The sequence below is a fragment of the Bactrocera oleae genome, chromosome 2, assembly GCF_042242935.1.
Source record: "Bactrocera oleae isolate idBacOlea1 chromosome 2, idBacOlea1, whole genome shotgun sequence".
Taxonomy (NCBI): domain Eukaryota; kingdom Metazoa; phylum Arthropoda; class Insecta; order Diptera; family Tephritidae; genus Bactrocera; species Bactrocera oleae.
In genome coordinates, this window is record NC_091536.1 from 36577832 (window position 1) to 36603997 (window position 26166).

The 26166-nt window shown below is 35.7% G+C and overlaps 1 protein-coding gene and 1 pseudogene across 4 annotated transcripts in view; one reads left to right on the forward strand and one right to left on the reverse strand.

Moving 5' to 3' along the window:
• scro (scarecrow) overlaps positions 1-26166 on the reverse strand; it is a 95252-nt gene that overhangs the window by 8472 nt on the left and 60614 nt on the right. The window lies entirely within an intron of this gene.
• On the forward strand, positions 1257-2632 carry LOC138855839 (uncharacterized; annotated as a pseudogene).

Below are 26166 nucleotides of genomic sequence, written 5' to 3' on the forward strand. Positions count from 1 at the left end.
GTATTTAGTTGGCGTCGCATTTAACCGACTCCGTCTGGCAGGCGGCGTGGCCATGCCCCTAAAAAATTTAATGTGTATATTTCAGACACCATTCAAGATATAAATAATAAATATACTTGTATATATAAATAATTATATTAATAACATAAAATTTGCACATTGAAAATAAGTGAAAGCGGATGATAACACCTTATATAACGGTTTTGTTAAAAACTTCTTGAAAAGCGATAAGTCAATAACTAAATCCGTCATTGACATTCAATTTTACCTCGAGGATTGCACAAGATTCATTGGAGCAGGTGTCAAAATTGGACAACGGGCGTGGCACCGCCTCACTTTAGGTGAAATCACACATCTCCGGACCTATTATACCAAATTTAGTATATAAGATAATTGTGCGAGAAAGGGCGGAATCGGTTTGCAACCACACCTGCTTCCTATATATGACAATTTTAAAACCCATTTATCCAAATCAATTAATGTATCGGGATAGAACGAATAGCAAGTCTAAAAACTGAAAAAATCGGACCATAACTATTCAAGCCCTCAGATACCGGAAATATGGACCCCAAAGCCTTTGGCTGACTTTTTACCGAAAATATCGGTCAATGTGAAATATAATTGAAATTAGGAGAGAATCCTTCCTGGATAATACAAGTAGTATGCCTATATGTCCAAAATGGGTTTAATCGAGTCAATATATCCCTTAGCTACCTAATAGAAAGATTTTCAAACTTCCGGCTTTATACCCAATATATTTGCCAATGTATGAATTATCTTAATTAAATTGAGTGGGCGTGTTTGTTTTCTAACGATTCAGCTCTGAACCTAAAATAGATACAATTGGGAAAAAACTTGACCCAGCCCCGTTATAACGAATATCAGGATTTTCAAACATTCGGTTGACTTTACTCCTTACATATTGTTGATGATACGTGAGGCACCTTAATGAAACTTAGATATCACCTGTTTCTGTTAATAATACGTATTTCACATAAAAGTAAGCAGCGCCTGGCATGTTTATTTATTTATTTATCGTGCTTTTAGTAGTTTTCCACAGAACCGTTATATGTGGAGTGGGCGGGGTTATCATTCGATTTCATCTATTATTACAGCGTTGGTAGAAATGCTGAAGGAATTTGTGCTGCGCGTATTTGGTATACTTACTGTATGCGCAAAAAATCTCTTGTGAGCTTGCACACGAAGACTTTTGTTTTATAGGCGAGGAGGCGACGAGTTGCTCTTGCTCGGGCGACATGCTTTATGTTCTTATTCGTAACAGTGCATTTCTACGCAAATCGGTATTCCTTATCGTTTTAAAATTCTTTCCATTGTTGTAATTGCGCTCAGTTTCTGGTGTATAATATTAATCTATTAATCCTATTAATCCCTTATGATGGACTGCTTTATATGCAACCTCAGAAAGTGGTAAATGGGGAATACAATGGCATTGCGGTAGTTATAAAAAAAATATAAAAAGCTATTTGTAGAGACCTACGATGTTAAAACTCGGGCTGGTGTATCAGCCCAAACGTCGGTGGGAGGAGAGGTTGCTACCACCGGTGGTCACAGCGGTTTGCCAAGCTGTGTCGCCGGCGGCCACACCACCACTGCAACGGAAGCAGGTTGCAGTGTTTGTAATACTACTGCCAACCTAGCTCTACAGGGCACTGGTACCACAGACCACGAAAACATCGACCGAGAGAACGCTGTAAACATTAACACGAAAAAAGAAGAAGTGCTTCTGCGCTCTCCTGAGCAGGTGACTGAGGGCTTCAACTCTGGCAACAAGAGAGGGCCCTGGAAAAAGCTAACCAAAGAAAGGCTGAAGGCTTAAAACGATTCAAGGAGGCGGTCGGGATATGTAGCCGACTCGAGGACAAGCTCAACCTAAAGAAGGGCTTGGGTCTAAGAGGTGGTGAAAAACGGTCGGGCACATTTAGCCACACGGAATTGGTGCAGTGCCTCGCATTCAGCGTTTGCGAATCAGTGAAAAGAGGCAGCGTTCGACAGAGAGTAAACCAAAGGCAACCTCGAAAAATAGAAAGTGCAGAGACGTAGACGAGAAGCTAAACGTCAAGCACGACAACGTCCAAAGCAGCGACGGCAGATGTCACAGCAGCAGTGGAAAATAGAGGAAATGAAGATATTGGAAGCCCTCTTCTAGAGGATGGACTCAGAGCCAAACGCATCCACGCCGTCATTTTATGGAGTAAGATGGTTTAGCGGAGTCAAAATCCTGAAATGCAACGCTGACCCGTCTCTGACATGAGTGAGGGTAGCTGTCAGAACTCTTCCGAACCTATGGGAAAACGAAAAACTGGAGCTGGTGAACAGCAGCAACATTCCCGCTAAAGCGAAGGTCATCGTACCTCGCATGGTAGACCCGGAACATGTGCTGCGACTACTACAATGATACTGAGCATGGCGAAATCTCCAAATGAGGATGAAGGCCAAAGCTACATCCTCGAGATCAATAAGAAGGCAGATGACATTCCCTATGCGAGGCTCGGGAAAAGATCTCTCCCAGCGTATTCCTTCACCTTAAGAAACGCCACCCCCAACGGTAACAAAAACAAGATGGAGAAAGATGAAGTGGAAAAGGATCTCGGCATAAAAGACATCATGGTGAAGACGGATCCAAAATGGAGGGCTGAAGGTACTTCAGGTCTTCAATTTTCACAAAAGTAGGATCGTCTATTCTGAGCTTCTTCTTAACCTAGATAAGGGTGGTTACGACGTGGCTACTTCCAGAAACGTTCCAAACAAAACACTGTACCAGTGGAGATGCAATGGTAGAGAACTGGAGGGTGCTAAGCACACCGTTATTCTCTGACCACAGGAACATCTACTTCTCCATCAGACCTGAATCAAAGATAAGACACGAGATAAGCCTAAATCCCGAAACTCAAACTGTGATCTCTACAGGCAGACCTAGTCAGTGTGTACATTAATGGCTGTAAGGCCGTGATTAGTCCGATCTATGAAGAAAATACTACTGTCAACTTTCAGGAATACATTACTACGGAGAATAAAAACTGGCAATTCGCACATTGGACCCACTCATATCTCCCGTTACAGATGGAATCATTCCAACCATGTTGCAAAATTCGCTTGTCTATCCGTGCCGTGGCTTAAAGCGATTTTTGGAGCATGCCTGAAGTTTAGATATTTGTCTCACTGATGGAGAGAGGCTAAGGTAGTTTTTTCACCTACTCTAAAGAGCTTAGACCTATAAGCTTAACTTCCTTCCTGCGGGGAGCATTAGTAAAACTTTAAAAGTGCATCGCAGGCGCTCACAAAAAGCAGATTAGTAGAGACAGCATTCCGTACACAGGTATTTAATATCCAAAGGGAGCTTGAATATAAGGAATACGCTTTTGGAGCATTCCTGGACATTTCTGGAGCATTCAATAACGTTTCTACATAACCTATTATATTCTATTTAAAAATTTAATAATAGAAGAATAAATGCATAAGTATCGGCAATTACATACATATGTACATATCAGTCCTTTAAGTTTTAACTTTTACAATATTTCAGTCAAAGTTATTAACCCATATAACTGACAAAGGATCTATAAACATATCTAAGAATCATAAATAATATTTTTTTACTTTATGCACGTTTTGGAAACCGTTCTGTAATAGGCAAAAGTCTTACGTGGAATTTCGTGACATTATTATTTTTTAGTTAGCTGATTGTTTAGATTATAAACGTAAACAATAATTACAAGCAAAAAAGGGTTAAGTTCAGGTGTAACCGAGCATTTCATACTCTAGCAACTTGAAGGATCAAATCCGGGGAAATACCGGAAATCATTATAAACGGTGTATAGGCAGCAATAAAAATCTGGGCTGATCTTACTAACTTTTGACATTGCTCAGGTATTAAGATATCTTAAATATTGATCGATATTTACAGTATAAAGTCAACCGGAAGTTTGAAAAATTGTATATTAAGTAAATCAGAGATAGTATTGAGCAGCTTTTATTTACTTTACCACATATTAATAACAAAACAGATGACCTCTGAGATTCATTATGGTACCTCACATGCTATTACCAATATAAATGGACTAAAGTCAACCGAATGTTTTAAAATCCTGATTTTAGTTATATGGCGGCTTGGGCAAGTTTTCATCTGATTTTATCCAATTTATGCACAAAGATGCATTGTTATTAGAAAAAGACGCTATTTCAATTTGATTAAGATAACTTTCCTATTGACCGATATTTGCGGTATAAAGGCAGACGGAAGTTCGAAATTCTTTTTCCAATTCAACCCATTTTTGCACACGGGCATATTAGGAGAATTCTCTCTAAGTTGCTATAATATAACTCACAGATTGACTGATATTTTCGATATAGAATTCGCAGTAGGAACTTTGGTCCATGTATTCGGTACCTGAGGGCTTGAACAGTTTTGGTCCGATTTGATTAATTTTTGGTCATAAGCTGGCACACTTTAAAGACGCTATTTGTGCAAATTTTTATCCCGGTACATTCATTTGTGCTTAATTTGTATACAGATCTTAAAATTATGTTATATGGGAAGTATGCGTGGTTGTGGACCGATTTCCTTCATTTTCGCACTGTAACATAGGAATACAAAAATGTTATGTACCGAATATGGTAGAAATTGGTCGAGTAGGTACCGATATATGGGTTTTCTTCTAAATGCATGGTTTTATTTAGTTTTTAGACCACAGGTGCCTGTTACTACTGCCATCACCTGTACCGAATTACAGTTTTGTATCGTAATTTAGTGCTTCGATAAGGCACTTTGTAGGTTTTCGATTAGTGGTAGTGGTACGATTACGTCCATATACGAACTTGTCCTCCCGATTTGACAAAGGAACAAGCGTACCAAGTTCATTCAGTTTCATCACGATTTCTCAATTTTTACTTAAGTTACAGCTTGCACAGACAGACACCCGGATTTCAACTCGTCTCTTCATCCTAATAATTACTTGTAATATATACTTACATTGTGACCCGAAAGTTTATGGAAATTGTCATTTAACTGCCCGCGCTGATTATTCTTCATAATTTATTTTTTGTTAAGTTGATGGCACTGTCCTTAATTACTATGCCAAAGCTGAGCGCGATCTATTAACCAGTTTGTTTGCAGCAGCTGTTGAAATCAGTCGACCTCAGTAGAGTTTTGCGATTTTTACAATGGAAAAAAATATTGAACAAAGAATTTGCATCAAATTTTGTGTTTCGAACCAAATTTCGTATGCGGAATCAGTGCGAATGTTAGAAAAGGCTTATAGTAAATCTGATCTTTCGAAAACCTAAGCCTACGACTGGTACAAAGACTTTAAGGGTGGATAAGGACATGCCTCTTTCCGGTCGTCCTTCGACGTCTACCACTGATGATAATATCATATCAAAAAAATAATATCAATATTAAAAAAATTAAGGAAATCGTGCTTGAAAATTATCATACGAGTGCCAGATAGATAGAACTTAAGCTAAACATCGGCCGTGAAGTAGCTTGTTTGATTTTGAACGATAATTTGGGCATGAGACGCGTCAATGCTTGGCTTGTTCCAAAAGAACTGAGTTTTTTTCAAAAGGACCATCGTGTGCAACGATTTTAGGACCAAAAACTCGTTCTATACTATCGATTAACCGCCGTATTCAGCAAATTTGGCCCCATGCGACTTTTTTTTCTTTCCAAAACTCAACTCAACTCCGTGGAACCCGTTTCGACTCGATTGAGGCCGTAAAAGAATATTCGCAAAGGGAACTGAAGGCAGCGCCCTGTGGTGACCCCTGAAATATTTTTTTTTGGGCTGTCCACCATCAGTAGTGCTACAAAGTAACCTTGTTGGTATGCACTTTGCTAGTCTTCCAAGATTTGAGCTGTTTCTCTAGCATCCATTTCTTCACTCAACCTTTGATGGAGCTGAATGGTATGGGGCAGCTTAGGGCAATTGCCTTCCCAGCTGCGAACTCGTCTGCCTTTTTGTTTGTTTCTATTCCTATATGACTGGGTACCCAGAAGATATTAATTAAGTTACATACTGAGTGTCTAGTTATTGCCTGCTTGCATAACCTAACGCAGGGAGACTTAGTATAGGCGCTACCGACAGCCATAATTGCCGCTTGGCTGGTTTATGGACTTGTCGGAGCAGAAGCCCACGTGGGATCTTCTATTATGCCATCAATTTCTGCCTGAAAGAGTGAATTGTAATCATTTAGTTTGAAGCTACATTCTGCGTATGAATTACTACGGAAGAAGCCTGCTCCAGTTCCTATTTCAGCCTTTGATCCATCGGTGAATATGTGGATTTCACAGTTAGAACTGTCGTTCGCTGAACCATTGGTCCATTCTTCTTTACTGGGGAATAAAAACGTTGAGTTTAATTTCTCATGGATTTCCTTTTCTCGCTCGTATGGCCAATTTAGCCCGAGCTCATTAGCAAGGTCGAGTATAATACCATGCCCACAGTGATCCCGACTCTGACTCCATGGCCAAAATCAAGATGCATTAAGCATTGCATCATACATCACTTGAATATGTATTGGCCGGATAGCGAGGATAACCTCCAGAGCCTTTGTTATTGTAGTTTTTAATGCGACCGCAGTTCCGTTGAATCTGTTGAATCTGTTGCAGGGGTTTAATGCGGTACTTTTTTGATCGTTTTAAGTAAGTTTTTCGTCTTGAAAAAACGATTAAGATTCATCCCTGTACAAAAGAATAAAGCTCTCTCTATCGAGTAGAAGTATTAATTCATTGATCAAGGTGAATCCAAGCAAGAGGGATAAGGTGCCTGTTTGCAGGGTGGCACACGTGATCTGGCGAACGATTTTTTTCTTCCTTCCTTTCCCATCGTATATAGCTTGTTTATTGCTTAACATATGACTTAACCAGGCCAGCATGTTCTGATTAATGTCAAAAGATGCGAAAGCCGATATCAGTGCAGCCGTACTAGAGTTGTTGAATGCACCTTCCACGACAATGAATGCCGCTAGGGTAATTTCTCTTTTTTCTAAGGAACTTTCTATTGTCCGAACTACCTCGTGTGGGGCGATGTCAACCGATTTCCTTTTGACCTACGCGTGCTGCCTGAAATATTTTGGACGCATGCAATCAATTATGTATTCAATTGTATATTTATAACCACTACTCAGCTCTTGAAAACAATGGCTTTGGCAGTTTAGCCAAACTTAATCCATTTTAGCAATGGTAAAATGTTTGCCAAATAAGTAAGCGGTTTTTAAAGCAATGTCTTTTAAATGAAAAACATACAAAAAAAGTCTACAGACACGGGAAATGGCGAACTACAAATTGGTACACGAAGACCACTCACTATCCTAATGCCTCTAACGAAACAATCGTGGACCATTGCTCAACAAAAATAGTATTATAGCAAACTAATAGCGACGAAAGGGGAATATTGCAAAATTTCTTTAAAATCAACACAGGAGTCGTGAAGAAGACGAGTTAGGTTAAGACACCTCGAAACTCAAATCTTCAGTATGCAGGTAAGCAATATAAAATCTCTAAGAGTGTTCAAGTCGCCATAGAAGTTCTTCTAGCTTCTGGAAAGACCTCTTTCAGCAGTCAAAGAACGAGCCCTATTTGAAAAACAGCCATAGAATCTAACCTAAACATCTAAGTGAATGATGAGTAAGAAATATGAATGACAAAAATTTGTGTTGAAGAATTTTTTCTATAGAATGTTCAAAAACTTCACGTTACTGCTGTGCTGGCTTCCTTAACTATGCATAGAATTGATTTCTTTAAACACCTACAATTCTGCGAGCAACTGTGCTGATGAACTGTTGCGGTTATATCGAATGTTTAATTGAACAAATGTCTTTTGAACCAACGTCGAACTCTAGCAAGTCATATAATTCCGGCGTTCAAATTCCTAATTCTTATTTTTTCTAACTTTAGTGTTTTTTTCCCCGAAAACTTCGAACTTGCTTTCGTCAGAAAAAAATACATTATTCCAGAATGTTTTGACCTTAATTTTATCTTTTTCCGCAAATTCTAATCGACGCTTTTGGTTCTGTGCAGAGATTAATGGTTTTTTTCTCGGTACTCGGCCATACAAACCATTAGTATGCAATGCTCGCCTATTCGTGCTGGTACTAGGACACTCTGGACACTTCTCCAGACATTTGTACGGCACTGACAGTTGAAGTTATCTTTGCACCTCTCACAATTGATCGCTTTTCTGTATTACTGAGTCGCCTTCGCTAACCCGAACGTGTTCGATCTCCTAGTTCAGCAAATTTTTTGGCTTATCAATCATTTTTTTGACTATATTATGACTTCTTCCAATTATCAAAGCAATTTCAGTAAAGATTTTCTTCGTTTCATAAAGTTTATCACTAATTTTCTTACGTCTAGTGAAGTTTGCTTGTCCATTGTCAAATTGAGGTGCTCTACGCTAATTTCCAAAAGCAAATAATATTCTATCCTCACGAGGGTAGTAAAAAATATTAGAATGAAGAACTTACAATAAAAAACTTGATAACGGTACATTTTTTGTATAAAATAAATATGCGAGGCCTACTACCGTAATTGCACACTTATTATTTTGACCCGTGAAATGCTGAGTATATTTAGTTTTGATTGCGGTTTTTTGTATTTGTAGATTGTTTTTAGATTGCAGTTAATTTTTTGTAAGAACAGTATTTAGTCATTTTTAAATGATAATTTATTTGAAAATTTAAAATTTTATTATACTGAAATAGGGAGCGAAATGTGGTATAAAAAGAAAGCGCACACTTTCTTTTGGAAATTTGTATACAAGTTTAGTGGAGTTTCGATTTCATAGACTGATACTTTATTAGCTAAATACTTTAAATACATTTAAAACATGAATAAAAACACAAATTTGTCGTCTAAATTGTATCTTTCGAGTAAAATAATAAAAGGGTAAGAGTTATAATAACTTAAAATTTAGTTGCATATGTATTGTTTTCTCACAAAACTTCTCAGATAACAAAAGCTGTGTTTGGTTGGTCAAAATTATCGAGTTGAATTGAAGCATCTCATTAGAGTCGTATAACTTCTATCTTCAATGCTGCCAAGTTTTGTTTTGCTTATTTTAACTCAATTTTACTATTGTAAATGGTTTAAATGACAAATGCAAATACAAATTTCTTTTGTTTCTTTGCGGTGCAATCCTGCGCTAGCATGTCTTTCTTAACAAAAACTAATTTTGTCGCTTTAAAGAAAAAATTGTATATTAATTTGTCATTTGAACTATTCAAACAACATAAAAAATTAGATTTAGCTTAATCAGTTCTATTTTTCATAATAATATAGGTGAATTTATCGAAAATCTATTTGAGGCACAATAATTTTAAAAGCCGAAATGGAAACTAACAAAAATAAGAAGGGAAGGGCTAAGTTCGGGTGTCAGCGAGCATTTAATACTCTTGCAACTTGCAAAGATTAAATCGGGGGAAATTACTTCAATTAACTAATTTTATAAATATAATATATAACTTATACATTGACCGACATAATCCGGTTTGTTAAAATAACGAGAATTATTATATGGGCTATATGAGGATTTGGGTAATTTGTAGACCAATATCAATATTTTCGGCATTAAATTATGTATATTATCCGTTCAGTTAATTTTGTTAAGATATCTTACATATTGACCGATATAGGTATACGGCATAAAGCCAATGAGAAGTTTGAAAATCTTATATTAGATATTCGGGAGGTAGGAGTACTATTGATCCGTTTTTGTCTATTTTGGGAATTAATACATATTATTACCAGAAAAAGATGATCTCTGAGTTTCATTGAGGTACCCCACATACCATCAACAATATACCATACCAATAAGGAGTAAAGCCAACCGGATCTTTCAAAATCCTCATATTAATTATATAGCGCTAGTGCAAATTTTAACCCGATTTTATTCATTTTAGACACAGAGAGGTACCGTTAGTAGACAAACAGGCTTAATCAATACAATTAAGATAACTCACATATTGATTGATATTTGCGGTATGAAGTCAGCCGGAAATTCGAAAATGTAGGTATATGGGTACTAAAAAAATTATTGATCCCATTCATTTTTTGGCACACGGGCATATCAATCTCAGATAAATATTATCTCTGTGTTCCTATAATATGTCTCACAGATTGACCGATATTTTCGATAAAAAGTTCTCAAAAAGAACTGGGGCCCATATGTTCGGTATCTGAGGGCTTGAACAGTTTTGGTTCAATTTGGATAATTTATGTTTTAAGCTGGTATACTTCAAAGTCAGTATTCGTGCAAAGTTTTATTCCGAAACATCGATTGGTGCTTAATTTGTATACTGGAATGTGAACGATTGTACGGACCACGCCCACTTTTAAAAGTTATTCAAACCGCAGGTGCCCCTCCTTTGAAAGATTTTAAATTTTGTGGGCATGGCAGTGGTCCGATTACGCCCATCTACGAACTTGTCCTCCCGATTTGACCAAGGAACACGTGTATAAAGTTTTATTACCTCAATTTTTTACTCAAGTTGCAGCATGCACGGATAGACAGACAACCGGAACTCATCTCGTCATCCTGATCGTTTATATATATAAGACCCCATTACATCTCAATTAGCTTTAGGGGGTACGAACAATCGTTAGATGAACAGAACTAATATACCCTGTAGCAACATTTTTTTCATTTTGTGCAGTCCACATCATAAATAAATTACCTTTTTTAGAATGCATGTAAAGCGAATTGAGGAACATTTTATTTAGTTGGTTTGTTTTTATTACAGAAAAGGAACATGAACTAATGAATTATCTGAAATTGTTGCACTCAAACTTAGTTCAATTTAAAAATATTTGGTGGAAAAACAGAGGCAAAAAAAGAACAATAAACAAACCCGACTTAATCAATGAGAAGTATAACAGAATACCTCCAGTTCCATTCACTATCAGCAACATGTTGAAAAATGGTTCAATATCTGGTTATCAAGAATCTATCAGTTACGTAAGTATTGTTAAGCTTTACCGTAAGAAGGAGTCTTGGTTAGCTTCTAACCAGAGCAGGAAATGACAGCTGTCTGTCAGCTGTAAAATCTACAAGAAAAATCAGCTTCATAGACGGCGTTCAGACGGGGACACCTTTATCGCTCATTATCATTATTTATTATACCTATTTGCATTCATATATTCATATTACATACAAAAAAGGGGTAATAACACCTAAATTTCCGAACATAATGAGCGCTGTTGCAACCATGAAAGGAATTTCAAAGTGAAAAGGAATGGCGAATTTCGTAGCAGCAAGCTGAACAACACAAAGGTCCCTTCGTCTTTCCATGTGGTCTATTCATCTACGAAAACCGGCTTGAGCGGCAAAAAGAGTCCTCGTCTAAAAATGCACATACATGGCTGATATCGTTTTCACAGTTTTTGTGTGTTCACGTTCAAGTTTTATAAACTGTTTTCCTCACGCACTCACAATAATCAAGCTATCTGTAGGTAACCTAACCACAGCTTGGTGAAAACGTTAGTGTCGGTTGGCGCTATCATCCAGTTAGAAGTGTACATTTTGATATGTGTCATCAACGTAGTAAAAAAAATATTATAATACTTGTGTTATTATGGTATTGTTACCACATGTCTGTCACAGGCATTAAGCTAACAAAGGTTTGAGAAGGGCCGAATATTGAGAAAAGTTCCTCGTGCTCTGTAAACCGAATGATTTCATACATTTTGAAGTCGTTGTATTCCTCATCGAAACTGATGTTTGAAGCAAATGACAGTTATTTTCTACTGATGTAGAAATATTTTATTTTTCTCAAACTAACATTAATGCTCCCGTGAGAGTAGTGCAAAATAAGGCCTTCACATAACAAAAGATTCGAAGTAAGTTTTAAAGGATAATTCAAATTCGTGTTGCTGATGTGCAGTATCGATTTCTTGCAAAAAGACGTTTCCACAGACCGTTGCGAAAGATGCAGACGTTTGATTAGGAAGAAGAATTGTATCGCAAGTACTTAGTTTACTAATAGAGGTTTTTGAACGGACATTGTAGAATGGAAAATGCATGATAAGGATATAATAAAATCTAAGCTACATTCCTTAGACGTATGTCAGGTAATTACTACAGTGTCGCAGTGGCTGTTGAGTTCAGTTGAAAATTCCTTCCACAACTTTTCAATTCGTATTTTGATTCTTTATAAAATCCTTTAGCGAAATCTTGATTATTTCTCATAAAATTGAGTACAACTGTTTAATATATAAATTTTAGTTTGTCCCTAAAAAGTACTAAATACATACATATATGTATGGACAAGATTATAAAGGTTTCATTATTAATCAAATATCACACGTTAGGTTACTATAGGTTAGGTAATTAGATTGATATCCGTAAAGTAAAGAATGATCCCACTAGGACAGCTAGAAATGCTATTTCGTTGTGTCCAATTAGTACTCCTATCATTGCTGTCATGGACGTACTGGTTGCTAACGCATACTGAACTCTCACAAGATCCACAGATACAATGCTAGAATGCAAGATGAAGCGGAGTACTGACCAGTCTGATGAGATTACGGTGCTCTTCCTTGCCAGCTTTGCATTTTCCAACGATTCCGCTGTGACTCGACTTCTAGAACAGGTAGATGCGATTAAAATTGAATCTCTTCGTTTGTATGTGAACATGAAATACAGAACATAGCTCATTGTGAAAATTTAAAACTGAACGCTTATTTCTGTTGTTATAAACTAAGATTAAATGATGCAATGTTATTTTTAATTTTATACAAAAATAATTGGCAAAGTGTACATACATAAATTTGCAGATAGGTCTTTTACCTATTGGTCTTAATTTTTCTTATTATTTATCTCATATTCCTCATTGTTTCTCACAATGTTTGGTTTTGAGCTTGGCTTAACAATTGATATTTTTATTGCTTTAACTTTTAATTGTAATCATTGTAATTATTATAACTATTATTAATATTGAATATTGATTAAATGTCAATATTTTATATATTACATTTCGTTTTACTTAGTGGTGGTTATTTCAATATTGTAATCTTTTCATCTTGTCGTTTTATTATCATGGCTTGTAATATTCCAAATTTCAATATTAAAGGCGAGTTTGAGTTTGATCGTTTTGTTTCATGCTGACTATCAGGTAGAATCTTAGATTCTATTCACGATAATTACTCACACAAGGTCCGGATGGTAGAGGAATGTGTTGGTTTTGCTTAACACGTTCACCCCGGCGCATATCACCGGTGGCTCGCGCTAGACCGCCTCATCGGGCGGCGTGTACATTGGTTTTGTCAAGGCTTTCGATAGAGTAAGTCACTTTACACTTCATTAATTATATTTCTTCTGTAATAGAGACCTCAAAAGATGAATTATTTTCCGACGGTAAAAACTGTCTGTTCCAAACATACTTAATAATTTGGTTTGTGATAGAAATGACATGCCACTGAAGCTTAAATGTTAGACGATCAGCTTTAGCGTAGTTATGTGAACCCTTCTGCCTATGTAATAAAAAAACTATAGTCTAGAGCAAGAATTTAACTTTGTTGATTTGGGAGTTACTATGGACTTCTGAGATTAATTTTAACCTTCACGTGAATACCATGGTTTTGAAAGTTAAAGGGCTCTTAGATTTGTTAAACGTTGGCCGAAAGAATGTAGATATCTGTATGTAACTATAACTAATTTTACAACTTTGGTCAGGCCCTTTATGGAATATGGAATCCTAGTTACCAATTTCTGATAAGTTACAATTCGTAAAAAAACAATTTTTTACTTTCGCCTCAAGGGACTTGCAATAGGATTCTACGTAAAGCCTTTTTCCATACCTCTAAATCTACCTACACTCACTAGTCGCAGGAAAATGCTTCGCATAATATTCATTGCGAAAATCATGAAAGAAACAGTATGCAGTTATTTTCTCTTATCTGAGGATGAATTTAATATTTAGCATGGGTTTAAATATCTGTTAAAATCATGTAGATAAAATTTTGAACTAAACGAAGATTTCCGCCGTATGATTTTAATTCATATTCCTACATATTTGATTTATATAGCTCCTTTTTCACTATATTAGTTAATATACCTATATATAGAATCGCAAAAGTTTATTATAACATATTTTTTAATCTTTGCTGTTGAAATTTTTGTGTCTGTAGCTGAGGAGTTTTAGATCTCGCTTAAAGAACGCCGGTTGGACGGTAGGAGGATAATAGTTAGGTAATATATTATACTTGTAGCTAAAATTTAGTATAGCTAATACCGCTTTGTACTGTCATATGCTTTTATTCATAAATATAATATAAATATTAAAATATTGAAAGGTAAAAGTTGGATGAAGGAAACTAATATAAGACCTTAGTATCAAATTTATGAAAATTTTAAAATATAAACTGATACTTGAAATAATACAAAAATTAACAACCCTAAAACATATGATTACTATGAATATGGCATTTGAAAGAATGACAGCATGAGCCTGAGCATGTTCAAGATATAAAATATGCTTAATCATAACCTATCACGTTCGTTGAATTGTTTTTTCTTTTCTTTGTACTGAAGAACAAAGAATAACTCAATAGTTGTTGTTATGGGAAAATAAATGCATACCTACCCTAAAATATCAGTTGTCTATTGTAATGTCATGTCTTATTTAAGGGATGCTTTAAAGTACCTTTGTGTTAGGTACTTCAGTTCAAATAATTGTGGTTTTATTCACATACATCATAAATACCACTTCCTTCAATATACATATGTATAATTTTTATAGTTTAGAAATAATAGCGTTTAGTGCGATTTTTCACTTCATTGACAAATTTTAGTAACTTTGTTAAAATGTTCATATATAATATATGCATGAATATATATTTTTTTACACGCACGTACTACATATTGCTTGTGATAATTGTTTGGAACATAAATTTCTGTTCCAGATTGCTTAGAATGTAAAAACGGATTTATTATGACACTCTCTGTGAATACGACGATCTTTGCAATGGATAGCAAGGGAAGGTTACCATAAGACATATTAATGAAATTTGTTGTCCAAATTAAAGTAACTAAATGGTTAGACATACTTTTAAAGTTGAAAAGAACAGCATCCACTTAGTTTTGCGATATAAAAATGCCGCGTTCTTGTTCTAAGAATTTAAGGTTGAGATATACTTATATAAATATATATATTGTACATATATTGATTGCGTAAGTGGAATGGCAAAAATCAAAAGATTTTTATCAAAAGACCTAATGCAGACCGCACTAATGGTTGACAGCCAAGTTAGCGGGGCACTTTACATGGAGTACTGAAAACAGATATTACTAAGTACACATTTCTCACGGTCTAATGTTAGACATTATCATTCTGTCAGACTCCTTAGTCAGGATTATGGCCTTAGCCAAACAAAAATTCACTCTAGTGGTTTCTAGAGGGATATAGGCTGGATGATCCCCGAAAGACTTCGCTAAATCTTAAATTAAAAAGAGTTAACCATCCCGCTTTAAAGATCATGGTGACAAACGTGATGATAATATTTGCGGTTTAGAATATAAGCTGGTCATGTGCGGTTATACAAGAGGCGACTTAAGCAGCTCCTTTTAAATACGTAGTCAAAACATTTTTTCCAAGGCAGCAAATAGATTATGGGTATACAAATGACACAGAAGTTGCACTTGCTGCTGCTGAATGGCATCCCAAATCGGCTTCAGAAGATCGCAATATATCAAAACCCAAAACGCTTAACAGAGGTCTACACAAAATGTTTAATTGATAGTATACACATAATCCGGACTTAAGAGAAATTAAAAACCTTGGCATATTTATTACGGATAATAAAGAGCTATCTGTTTCACAGACTACTGTTATATGACACTAATAAAGCGTTTAGTACGTAGTTAGAGACATTAATTCATTGGTAAAGGCGGACTAGATACCATTTTTCGTTTTTATATTCTGAACAGAGTATATTAAGTTTACAATGATATTTGTAAGACCCAAAAGGAAACGTCGGAGACCTTATAGAGTGTGTATATAAATGATCAGCATGACGAACTGAGTTGATTTAGCCATGCCCGTCTATCTTTCGGTCTGTATATACGCGAACTAGTCTCAGCTTTTGAGATATTGGTCTGAAATATTGCACACCTCTTCATCAAGGAGCTGCTCATTTGTCGGAACCGCCGAATTCGAACCACTAGCGCATATAGCTGCCATATAAACTTGAACATACAATTTTGCATAGATTATTATCCAAGGTATTACTACGATTTTCGATCATATTGTTCAGATCGGACCACTAGAGCTTATAGCTGCCATCCAAATTGACCGATCACCTGTGAAGGGTTTTATTAAGTCTCCGCTCATCAACCAGAACACAAAAATATCAAGTAATTATAAAAAGTTTAATAGCTGGTGGGGTAGTCTCAAAATTTTAGAGCTTCTGCTAGACGTTTAGGCATGGAATGTACTAATTTTCTCGTATATTGGGCTGCAATTTTACTCCATTCATCCAATATAACGGTCTTGAGCATTTCTTTGCTGGTAATCGTATGTGTGCGAAGTCTGCGCTTCAATAGAGCCCATAAATGCTCAATTGGACCGAGATCAGGTAACTGTGGAGGTGAATGTAGCTGTTTTATAGCATTGTAAAGAAGCCAAAGGCGAACAAGTTCCGCTGTATGCTTAGGGTCATTGTCCTGTTGGAAACAAAACACATTTGGCAATCAGCACTTTGCTTCATTTGTGGTTTTAAAATATTTAGATAAACAAATTTATTCATTATATTTTCGATAAATTCAATGCCACCAGCTCCACTTGCTGCCATACATCCCCTCAATTGAACTTCACCCCCACCATGCTTTACGGTTGAAGTAAGATTTCGCGCTTCAAAGGCCGTACCAGTTTTTCGCCACACTATCTGTCTACCTTTTTTTCAAATATACTATATTTGGTCTTATCCGACCATAAAACTGGTCCGCAGGAAGATATAGGTTTGCGAATACGGTTTTTTAAGGAAATTAATCGATTTTTGCGTGCCACTCGCCCATGATATCCAACACTTTTTAATATTTTTCTTGCTGTGTCGCTGCATGTTGTTTTTTTAAATCGTATTTTTACAACTTCTGCTATTTGGGAAGCGGTTAAACGCGGATTAACCTTTACAAGAGGTACAACTTTGCGTGTTTCCCGATCAGTCGGACGTTCAAATCGAGGCTTTGAAGTAAAAATTCCCGTTTTTTTGAAAATCTGGATGGCGTATCACACTGATGACTCCGTTCTGTTGACAACTCACCCAATTTCACGAAAGCTCCCTTTATTTTAATATTATTTTCCGCTCATCAACACTTATTTCCTTGCCTTTTGCACTCATTTCGATTAAAGCTGAATAATTCGAAAAATTTACTCACAAAATACAGATTTATCCTTCGATTATCTAAATCTGTATTATTGACAACAACGCAAAAAAATTATCAGGTCTTAAACGCGTAGAAACTACAATAAACGAATGTAATAAGCAGTGAGCGGATACTTTTTCTGCTTATTCTCCATTAGTAGAATTCAAAAAATGCTGTTAACTTTGCAAACGCACATAGGAATTCCATAAAATTTGGCGACTGTAATGCTATTAGCATGCGCATCTGATATTCTGAAAAGAACTTCTAAAACGCAGGTATTTTATTAATATTTTTATTGAAACACAATCCACGGATTGGTTAGCGGAGGCTTTTTCTACCTAGTGTATATAGACTGAAAAGGTGTTTCTTAAGTCTAAATGATCTATTGTTTCAACTCTTGACTGAACAACGTTTACAAATCGTTCAACTTTATTACGAAAATTCACGTTCTGAAAAGAATATGTTTCGTGCGCTTCGCTCAACTTATGGTGAACATAATCGGCCTACTGAGTGTACTATTCGGAACACCATCACCCATGTTGAGACTCAGCATTCATTATTTAATCATATTCGACCGAATAGATCACGTCCAGCACGCAATGAAAAAAATATAGGGGCCGTAGCTGAGAAAGTCCACGAAGACCGTGAAGAGTCGGTTCGGCGCCATTCAGCAACTCGGACTGATGTATGGAACGACTTGGCGCATTTTACGTCGAAATTTTAAAATTAATGCATACAAAATACAGCTTATGCAAGAACTGAAGCCGCCATACCTTACAATTTTGTTCAGCGATGTGGTCCATTTCTGGCTCAATGGGTATGTAAACAAGCCAAATTGCCGCATTTGAGACGAAGAGCAACCTGAAAGATTCAAGAGCTGCCATTTAATCCAGAAAAAATAACGGTTTGGTGTGGTTTGTGGGCCGGTGGATTCATTGGTCCATATTTCATCAAATATTATAAATGTATATTTTCTACCGGCAGACCTTGTTGTCTCTAGTGATGTTCGGATATAGTACTATGTAAAGTACTGTAGAATGATAAACGATTCTACTTATTTTCAGTTAAAAACAAAAAAAAACAACACATAGCTAAACTTTATATGTAACAGAGTTGTAATTTACCATAATATTAAAAATAATTCCAACTTAACAAAACACAAGACAATACCAAACTTTATATGTAACAGAGTTATAATTTAACACTATATAAAAATAATAATTATATATTATATATGTTTATTTTTAAACCACACTAGCTAAGCAGCTGGAGCATGTTCAAAGAGCGCCCCTCATCGGCATCTTGGAGCACTGAGGACTACCCCAACAATGGCACTTAATACCATTCCAAACTGTATACCGGTAGACTAGCTGGTAGGTGCTTGGCGGGAAGCTGGGTATATGATAGGCCCCGGACAGGGACACACTGAAATTCTTCACGGCTTCGATTGCATTTCTTCCTACCAAGATCACTGCACCGCAGAACCTTCTTCAGACGGTTCCTTCTCGGCTCACACGCATCTGCGAGGGTTTTGTGGGAAGGGCGAAGCCGTTGGAGAAGGGGTGCAGTGAGCTTCTTCAGGGACGGATCGAAGTTAAGGGGAAATGTAGGTGGTGAGGTCTTCTGTCGGGAACTCTCCATCAACACTAGTTTCTGACTCTTCCCAGCGGAGTTGGCTGCCATCAAGGCAGCAGTAGATGTACAGCCTCCTTTAGAGAAGGGTGCATTCACTCCGACAGCCGAGCGGCTGTACTAGATTTGAGCTCGCTGACTTTGCGCTCAAAACTAGTAAAGGAGTGCAGGACCTCATTAACAATAGCTTCAGGCTCTTCCATATTAAACAGGTATAGGTGCCCGACCCCAGCGAAATCATTGGAAACTGCAAAGCCGCTGAGCTGGCTAGGAACTGCATCCTTTCCTAAATTGCGTCCGATTGGAGTTGAGTCGGTTCTCCGATGTCTGCTTGCATTCTGGCATTGGACAATTGGACCTCCAGTGAGATCAGAATTAATATTATTGTATTCAGATGAAAGCCGATTTATTTTTTGAGAAATTATAAACCCTGCTTTGAAAAATAGATGCTCAAAAGGAACTGACGTTGCCACTATACAAAATAAGAGTCGAGCAATCTTATGAAGTGATGGGTAGTGGACTTTTGAGCCTTATCACTCTAAAATGGTGTTGCGTTTAAGAGGAGAATGAAAAGTTGCTAATGAATTAGAAATTTTGTCCATATGTTCCGTTTGCTTCTTTTTGGCTAAAACAAGTTTGCGGTGGTGTTTCCAAAATCATAAGACACCTCAATATCTGCATACGAATCACTACTGCTTTTTGATTCCGTTTTTACAAGCTCCCTCAGCCTTTGAATAATCTTAGCTCATTCCAGTGGATATTTGAAATGTACATGCTTATATCTGAAGTACGGTAACCATTGGAATACCACTATGGTGCTCAATTTGACCAAAACGTTTTTGAATTTCTGAAGTAAGTATTGCTATCATAACTGAAATAGCTAGGATTGAACTTTTCATTTCCTTAATTTGGGAAGTTATACAATTAATAGTTGAATTTTTGATAACCTAACATAATTTTCAGCAGAAGTTTCCCGGTATGCAAATTCGAAAGGTTTTAGTATTATTATTACTTATTTAGTTACCTCAATTTCACTTCCTAAATACATTTCGGGCCTATTCGAGGTAAAAGAAATCATCTGACAACAAATTGAGACCGTTTCTAAAAATCTTTGTAACATATAGTATGTAAAGTTCCATCGGGTTTTGACATCTAGCTTAAACTTATTTGTTGCACCTGCAGCAACGCCTGCTTCCATCTGTGTGCGTCGAAGTCTATCTAAATTGATGACACTATTTCTTATCCATAAAACATTAGCCCTTACTTTAGAAATTACATCTTTAACGTCATTTAATTTTAAATAAGTTTCCAAAGTTATGTTTAGAGTGTGAGCAAAACATGGTAAATGGCCAGATTTTCCCGTCAAATAAACTGCGGCATTTACCATGTTTTACCCATTATCAGTTACAATCCAGCGTATTTTGCTTTTTTCTACATGCCAACTCATAAAAATCGAATTTAATATGTCTGCAATGTTGTCGGCCTCAATTTTAAATCCTTTGTAGCAAGGTTGCAGCTTTGTATATTTATGCTGTCGTTACGTTATACTCATATCGTTACGTTATACTCATACATGAGAATTGTCAAATATCAACGATAATAATAATAACCATGTTAAATCAGCTACAAACTCTTTACTTGGATTTATTTAAAATCTCTAGTAAAAATCATATTTTTTAAACAAAATAAGAGAACCAAAATAATAGTTATAAAAACTAAACATATAGGGGAAAACTTGGCTTTTCAGTTTTTTTATGCATCAGTATAAAAACGTTGAGGTCATGTAAAACCACCTTATATATAATGTTTTGACTGAATTTAAAATAACCGGTATTTATTTGTATATAAATTTTCCAAGCCAGTGTTATGGCGCTTTGCATGCTTATAGGTACAAGTTTGAAGTATTACCGCAAAACTTTATCACACATTTGCTATGAATGCATTTAGCATCCTTTTCGTTAATTTTTTCGAAATGTTCCCAAATTTATTATAGGATTTTCTTGCCCTCTACCGAACGTTTCTTACAAAAATTACGAAATTTTGAAATACATATGTATGTATGCACTAAAAAGAAATTGCGAAAAAAAAGTTCTAACGGGTTTATTTTTGAGCTTTGATAGACGGTTAATATTTCGTTAAATAGCTCTTGGATTTTTTAATTGCACTCAACCTGGAATGGACTTTATCAGCTTTTGGGTCACTGAAGGTGGAATCTTGCTCCATTCTTCGATTAACGCAGCTTTCAAAGATTCTTTGCTGGTTATTTGGTGTCTTCTGATTTTTCTTTCTAAATAATCCCACAAATGCTCGGTAGGATGGACATCAGGAGATTGGGCTGGTGTTTTTAATTGTTTGGGTGTCTTGTAAAGAAGCTATTCCTTAACAACATTCGTCTGACCTTACTCCATTTGATTGGTGATGGTATATGAGGTACATTAATGAAAGAGTGGGAGTTTTATGCCGGATATTAATAATTTTTTTCTCAAAGGAGTATATCATTTGACTTTACGAGAGTATATGATGTTCGGTTACATCCGAACTTAGCCCTTCCTTACTTGTTCATTCTGTTTTTATAATCTTGCAACTTGCAATAATCAAAGCCGGCTGAATACCTTCAGGTGTTGTTACTTTATATCAAAAAATGTTGAAATTCTGAATGGATTACAATCAAATTCGGTAATTTATTAAATCATATTATAGGTCAGACTAACTCAGTTTTATTGCTAGATTTAATTTCGCGAAAGCTAAAATTATATTAAAAACATCTTCGAATGTGATAAAAACTGAACCGGAGAAGCTTAATTTAATAATGTGGAAAACTTCAACCAGAGCATTAAACCAAGGTGAACCAAATCGTTACATATTCAGCGCTAAATCATTAATATAATTTTTAAGGAAAATTGTTCTCTTAATTTCATTAAAATATATCACATATTTTAAACCTAAACGGTTTAAAGTCAGCTTGAATGTTGGAAATCACCATACAGGGTATATTGAGGGTACAGAAAGGTTGTTGCATTAACCTTTGAAATTATTAAGGCATACTCGAGAACATATTTTCAAGCAATTTCATAAATAAAACTTACTAAACTCTCACGCTCACCGACATATACGGTATAATCTTTGTAAAAATACCAAAACTCATTTTACGTACATATAGATTTAGGGGTAATATGGACCCAATTTAATTAAGACTTGGCATCACTACACATTGATAACGGAAAAAATGCTCTCTGAGTTTCATTCAGATACCTTACTTATAAAAGTTGGAAAATTTTTCTATTGGGCATATGGGGGTCTATTAGGTATATAAGAGAAGTATTGACCCGATTCAATCCATTTTTGACATACAGACACAGTATTATCAGGAATAGATTCTCTCCGAATTCCAATTACATATTTTATACATTGAACGGTAATTTCGGTTAAAAGTCAACCATGGACTCTGGGGTCCACATTTTCGGTATACGGAGGCTTGAACAGTTTTAGCCCGATTTTGACAATTTTTAGATTTGAGATGGCATATACTGAAGGCACTCTTTTTCCCGAGTTATATTTCAATATGTATATGTATATGTATATTTATTAGTGCTTGACTTGTATACTGGAGAGTCAAAAAATTTTACGGAATTTAAATTTTTTTGATATGCGAAGAACGAGCTCGTAGGCGTTGTTTTACGCCGATTTCAAATTTGGTTGTTTTCACCTAAAAGTGGGCGGTGGTACGTCCATGGTAAAATTTTTGTATTGGCTCTTATAAAGTTTGATTGTACCATTCTATGTCTAAATTCAAAGTCTCTGACTTGTTAATTTAATGAGTTACCTCACTTTTAGTAGTTTTAATCAAAATCGTTATATAAAGAGTGCGCGGGCTTATCTGCCGATTCCATCCATTTTCACAACGTCGGTAGAAGTGCAAAACAGATTTGTCTATAGGTGAAATGCACATTAGAATTTAGGAATGTGCGGCCACGCCTACTTATTTAAAACAAATTTAAACTGCAGATGTGCCTCACTAATGCAATTCGTTATGCCATGGCGTTTTGTGGGCGTGGCAGTGGTCCGATTACACATATCTACAATACCAGCCTTCATATGGTGCGAAGAAATATGTGTACTAAGTTTCATCAAGTTATCTCAATTTGTACTCAATTTATCACTTGCACAGACGGACGGACGGACGTTCAGGCAGACAGTAACCCGGATTTCAAGTCTTATCTTCATTCTTATCATTTATATATACATAACCCAATATCTAACTCGATTAGTTTGAAGTGAAAAAACTATCATACTCTATAGCACCATGTTGCAAGAATATAAAAATTAATAGAGTCGATGTATTACAGTAGCACAACAAATGTACCCCAAGGCCGAATCTGCTCCGGTATCCCCTATAAAATGTTTGGTTACACCCTAATTTGACTCTTACTTACTTGCTTTTCAATTACAGTTTTAGTATTATCGCATGTTCCTAGACAAGATTAGCAAGCCCAACTTAACGTGAAATTGGTGTGCAATCGTCACAATTAAAACGTACGCCACCGCTTGCATATACAGGAAACAAACATAACATTTAATCATTGCAGAAGCCTATTTATATCAAGTCAAGATGACTAAGCCCGGAAAAGTACCACACATTTCAGCACCACATCAGAACCGACGTAACATTAAAAAGTGAATTATAATATTTTTTATTAATAGCTTCAAAGATAAAACTGAGAGATCTGTTACTGCCGTTCAAGATCACTAATAAAACATATATAACAACAAAAACAAGTAAGGAAGTTCTAAGTTCGGGTGTAACTTAACATTTTATAAAGATAAAATTTAAAGTCAAGCACTATGATTCATCGCGATTTTAGTAGTTTTTAACTATACCGTTATATGGGGAGTAGCCGGGCTTGTCACCCGATTTCACCCATTTTGTCACTGTTGATAAAGTGCTAAAAACATTTGTTCGGTTTAGGAGATATGCATATTAAACCTATTAGGGTTAAATTTAAACTGTAGATGATCCTCCCTAATGTGATCCCGTATACCGAATAACAATCTTGTATCTTATTGTGTAGCTTAGTTATGGCAATTTATTCGTTTTTGATTAATGGCGTTTTGTAGGCGTGGCAGTGTGCCGATTATTCCAATCTGCGTCTTAAGGTACCAAGAAACATGTGTACCAAGTTTCATAAAGATATCTCAGTTTTTACTTAAGTTACAGCTTGCACGGACGAACGGACGGACGGACAGTCGGACAGACAGTCACCCACAGTATTTATTGTTGAAAGTTCAAAAAACGGTTGTTTTAATGTATCAATCACAAAAAAGGATATTAATAGTTACTCGATATATTAAGAGGTCAATATAATAATGTTTGATCGCCATAAATGTTGGGTATTTTAATTTAAATACCCAAAATTTTAGATTTTGCCTGTTATTGCAAAATGTTATAAAAAACGCAAATTTTATGGTATTGTAATACTAGAATGTGCTGGACATTTATTTATTACTATCTTCCCTCCTTTTTCTCTCAAAAGCGCTCCCAATGTAGTGATGGACTTTGAAGAATTGATATCATCAATAAGTAACTTAGAACACCAGTGTGAAAAAATTGCAAAAATGGTGCCTATTGTCGTTGTTATAAAAATTTATTACAGTGAGTTGTTAATGCCAGCAATACGAAAGTGTGTGGTTGGATACAAGGAGAAAGATAAAGACAGGTTAGTCCAAACGTTTAAATTGTTAGTTTTTTATTAAATAATTAAATTAACAATTTCAATGAATTAACTTTAATATACCTATAATGGCATGTGAAAGTAAAAAGTGAATCATAAATATTTTTATGACGCTAAAATACTAGTTTTTGATAGGTTATTTTCTAATCTTAATACATACATACAGATGAACAATAGTATTCTTAATACATACATACAGATGAACAATAGTATCGCCACTGAACATGCTATACCTGAATTAAGCTCAAAATTTGAAAAAACATAAGTGAAATATTATATATTCCATGTATTAATTATTGACAATAAAACCGTAAATGAAAAATAATAAATTATAATATATATTTAAACTAAAAACACCAAAAAGTTGAAAAACTGCTTGGAAAAAAGCCACTTACTGTATAGGAAACCTACTGTCGCCTTATGGAATGAAGCCGCCACTTTTACATAAAATTTGTATCTGGCAATACCATATCTTGCATCATATGTGAATATGTGTCAGAACAATATACTGTTAGTTTGTATTTTGCCACATAAAGTAAAAATTAGTCGTAAAGGTAAAGATACCACAGAGAGAAAAATAATCGTGCATTTTTTTATTGGAAAATATATAAAAGAAGTGTGCTCTATTGTTTCAAGACCGCGATCAATCGTGCGCAGCATTTCAAAACGTTTCGAAGACACCCACGCACAGTTTGACGTAGGCTGAATGAAGCTGGGTTCAACACCAGGGTTTGCCGCAAAAAACCTTGCATGAGTAATATAAATAAGAAGAAGCGCTACGTTTTTGCAAAAGAGCACCAATCTAAAAGTATTTAATTTTGTGAAAAAGTGTTATTCTCCGATGAAAGTAAATTTAGTATCTACCGCTGAGATGGCCGCATTTTAACATGGCGGAAACAAAATACAAAACCTTAGAACTTGCAAAGCACAGCGAAGCACGGAGGTGGTGGGGTTATGGTATGGGGGTGTATGGCGGCGTGAGTAATTTCATTTTCATAGATGAGACTATGAAAAAATAAGATTACTTGGCCATTTTAAAAGCCAATTTAAAAACCAGCGTTAACAGTCTTTGGTTGGGAAATGATTTTTATTTTCAACATGATAATGATCCGAAGCATACGACTGAAATTGTGCGGCTTTGGCTTATTTATAATGTTCCCCATTAACTTTGAAAACCTCACCAGTCATCCTACCTTAACTTTATCGAGCATCTCTGAAATTTGCTAGATAAAAAGGTTCTAAAATATAACATAACGTCGAAAGGGCAGTTTAAAGGAGTCCTGTCGGAGGAATGGCTGAAAATCGGTGCGGATGTTACAAAAAATACAGTGCGTTCAATGCACAATCGTTATCAGGAAGTCAGGGGTTGCAAACTAAATATTAAACTTTGTATAAAAACTTACTTAAAATAAGATTGTTGAAATTGGCGA